This window comes from Pteropus vampyrus, unplaced genomic scaffold, assembly GCF_000151845.1.
Source record: "Pteropus vampyrus isolate Shadow unplaced genomic scaffold, Pvam_2.0 Scaffold8, whole genome shotgun sequence".
NCBI lineage: Eukaryota > Metazoa > Chordata > Mammalia > Chiroptera > Pteropodidae > Pteropus > Pteropus vampyrus.
The window spans coordinates 831,503-835,775 of record NW_011888789.1 but is presented as its reverse complement, the minus strand read 5'-3'; positions in this window follow the sequence as shown (position 1 = coordinate 835,775).

Sequence of the window (4,273 nt, the reverse complement as noted above, 5' to 3'; positions counted from 1 at the left end):
ACCTAATAAAATTTAGTTAACAATTAGTTAATAAAAAATAAGAGTATTTTGAATATTCATCCCTCAACTCTGAAAACAATAGAAAAAAATATGGTAGGTCTATATCCCATTCAAAGTTGATGTCTAGAAATAAAGTTTAAACTTCAGAATGTTTTGATCAGGGAAAATTTATTTAAGTCACAATATCTCAATCTCCCTATATATCTTTAGTCTAAGTAATATCTTATAATTTGTTAAAATTAAATATATATGTTTTCAAATATGCTATTTCTTTTGACACTTAATAAAAGCCTTAATAAAGTCAGTAATTATTTTCTTCATTTCACAGAGGAAAACTAATATTAGGCTCAAATCATGGAAATGATATACCCAGTGTTAAGTTACTCCATTATTTTAAAGTATTTCTAAGTAGGAAGTGATGGTATCTGAGCAATTTATGATTAAAACCTAACATGAGTCCAAACTATAATTCTTGAGGCAGAGACTAGAGATCATAGAAACTGTAGATAGTCCTCTATTTTATCCGTAAACGAATAAAATAATGAAAGAGCAATCTTTATGAGAATTTACTTTATACAAGAGACAGGGTTATGCACTTTATATTAATAATCTAATTTAATCATAGCAAACCCTTGGAAATAAGCATTATTATTTTCTTCATTTTATAGATGAGACATTTAAGATTCACAGATATCTATTAACCTTATTAATGTTACATAGTAAGCCAGACAGATATCAGAGAGAGATTTCACCTTTTTAAGAGTTTATTTATTACTGTAATTCTATTTTTTTGATTTGAGGAATTGCAATTTATATTTTGAGAGAAAAAAATTTGAATTTCTAAGTAGCTAATGCTATATATTGAGTAGTCATTCACTGAAAGATGATACTTGAAGATATGATACTAGTAAGTATTTCTGAAGAAAATGATATAGATGCAGATATATATGTATATCTATGTCTAGATATATATAGATAGATATCTTGGTATAGATATAAATATAGATAGATGATATAAGTGGATATATATTAGATATAGATTAGATCGATATAGATATATAGATTTAGATAGATATAGATAATAGATATCTTGAGAGAGAGAAAGGGAAATGAGGATGAGGGAGGGAGGAAGGGAAAAGAGATAGAGAGGAGAAAGAGAGAGAGGAAGTAACTGGAAGATAAGGGAAAAGAAGCAAAGGTTAAGGGGCAGGGACAGAGAGGGAAGAAAACAGGTGAAAAGACATGGAGGGAAGGGATGGGAAGCAGAGGGGAGAGCAGATAACTAATGTGGAACTTCTACATGTATGTGTGGGGGGAGGTACACAGTAAAGAAAACAGAGTAGATTTGAAACCAGGAAAGTTCAGTGTCATGGATGCCACCAGAAGAGCACTGTTCCTAAAAAGGAAATACACTTAATTGTTGCATTTATTGCCTAATATGGTTTTAGTCCTGAGTATTTATTTGCAATTCTTTTAATTCTCTTGCATACTTTAAACAAACATTTCCTAATATTTTGGCTTTTACTTCCCCCTGCTACTATTCTGTTTCAGAACCTTCCAAGCATCTCTTCAGATCATGGGATAAACCCCACATGTCACATCTTGTATTTGAAGACTGTCAAAATCTAGCCCCACACCATTTCTAACCTTAGATCCCCGACTCTCCATCACTACAATTGATTAAATAGAACATTTTTACATATTTCCAAAAGCTTAGCAAGCTCTGATATTTTCAAAAATTATTCTTATAAGAATATTCTTAGTTCTGAGAATTTTTTATTTAAAAAAATACTTATTTTAATGAAGAAATGTTATTTTAGGAATTTAGTGTCCTATTTAAAATAAATTTGCAAGTCCAATTAATCCTGATAAAGAAAAGATATGCATATGTCTCCTTTGTAATTTAAGATTTACAACAAAATAGGTCAAAGATTTACGATATGTTCAATAAATAAAGATTTTTGTTTTTTTGTCTGTTATTTTTGATATTTCAGTAATCCTGGAAAATAAATTCAATGGTTTCATTTCTTGTGTGTTAAATTTTTATTTACATTTTTATGCACATCTTATTTGGTCATGAATTGTTGGGAAAATAACAGGAATCCATACCTCTTAATATGCTGCTTACAAAATGTTCTTGAACAGCTGCAGAATACCAATAATTATTTTGGTCAGTCCAGTGCAACAAAGTCAGGCAGCTAGCATTTAACAACTCTGCTAAAAAATAGCCAGTATAATGAAATGTAAAAGAGTGTTGTTCTCTCTCAGGCCCTGACCCAAGAGTGGCTCATTCTCTTTCCCTGGATAGAAAGAAACTGGAAAGTGCAAACAGCTGAGGGTTTCTAACAGCTGTAAGACAACAACTCCGGTTAGTACTAAGTCTCCCTCCAGACACAAATTTTCATTTAAATATAGCTTCATGAATTGATAACTGAGTATATGGACAAAAGATTTCAAATAATCTATATTAAGCCTCAGTGAAATATGTCTATTGCCAGGTGTTTTATTAAAACATTTCTGTAAAATTCCTTAAATAATGTGACAAATACTATTTAATTTTTTAATTAAATTTATTGGGGTGACATTAGTTACTAAAATTATACGGTGATGGAAGGAATTTGACTTTGGGTGAACACACAATATTTAATTTTTAAAAATGCTTCTTTCATATAAACATGTTGATGCCCAGTAAAATATTGAAGTTCTGCTTTTCAGAATAGCTCTTTTCCATGCTAAAAATAAACTGAAAAAATATCAGTAAAAATTAAATCTTCCTGAGGAAATAGAAGCAACTGAAGAGTATCAGGTGTTCACTGGCTTCAGAATACAGAAATAAAATTCTCTAGGGAGAATGCAAGCATGGAATGGGGTAAGGGAATGAAAATATAATGCATCCTTTTTATTGGTTGATAGTAAAAGCTATATAGCATTATTTAACAAACCACTGACTCTTTCACATTCTGTGCAATATACTTCCCTGAAGTTGGGGACAAAGAGAGAGAGAAAAAGCACAGATTTTGTTCTCAGAGGACTTACAATCCTATTAAAGAAGTCAGTTTCTTTAAAGTTTTATTTATCTATATTTAAGAATAAAAGTACAGTCATGTGCTGCTTAATGATGGCATATGTTCTGAGAAAGGCATTGTTAGGCAATTTCATCACGCAAATATCAAAAAGAGCACTTAGACAAACCTAGATGGCATACGCTACTACACACCTAGGCTATATGGTATAGCCTATTGCTCCTAGGCTACAAATCTGTACAGCATGTTACTGTACAAAACAATGTGAGATTAAATCAAACACAAGAGAAAATGATGCAATCAACAGATGAGATAAACAGGACACACATGGAGCTGCTGCTGGCATAACATGGTATACTGTTTTATAGCAAACATTCTTTTGTAAGTGGAAAGAGCAAACACTACATTAATGATAGTATAATAACTATATAAACCAGCATTATAGTAATTTGTTGTCATTATCAATTATTATTTATGGTACATAAAATTGTATATGTCATACTTTTATATGACTGGCAGCATAGTAGGTTTGTTTATATCAGCATTTATACAAACATGTAAGTAATGAGTTGCCTTACTGTATTTGGATAGCTACAACATCATTTGGTGATAAGAATTTTTTAGCTCCATTATAATCTTATGGGACCACCGTCACACATGAGGCCCATTATTGGCTGAAATGTCATTTTACGGCACATGACTGTAATAGTAAATGAAAATAAGTTAGTATGTATCAGGAATCATACACTATAATTATATATACAAATAATAAACAATTCAAAACAGATTGCTTAAGAAGGAAAATATTTTTTTTATTAAAAATTATTGGGGTGACATTAATAAACTCAAATAAGTTTCAAGTGTACAATTTAACAGTATAACAGTATGTCCTATATATATTGAATTGTATGTTCACCACTCGAAGATATATTTCCTTTTGTTATCAAATATTTAACACCTTTTATGCCTCTCTACCTCTCCCCTACTACCTTCCTTCTGGTAACCACTAATCTACTATTTATGTCCATGAGACTCTTTTTGTTTGTCATGTTTTTTGTTTTTTCAGTTTTATATCTCACATGTGAGTGAACTCATATGGTTCTCAACTTTTTGTCTGACTTATTTCACTTAGCATGATAATCTCAAAATCCATCCATATTGTCTCAAATGACAGTATTTCATGATTTCTTGTGGCTGAATAATATTCCATTGTATATATGTATCACTTCTTTTTTTAATTTATTATTATT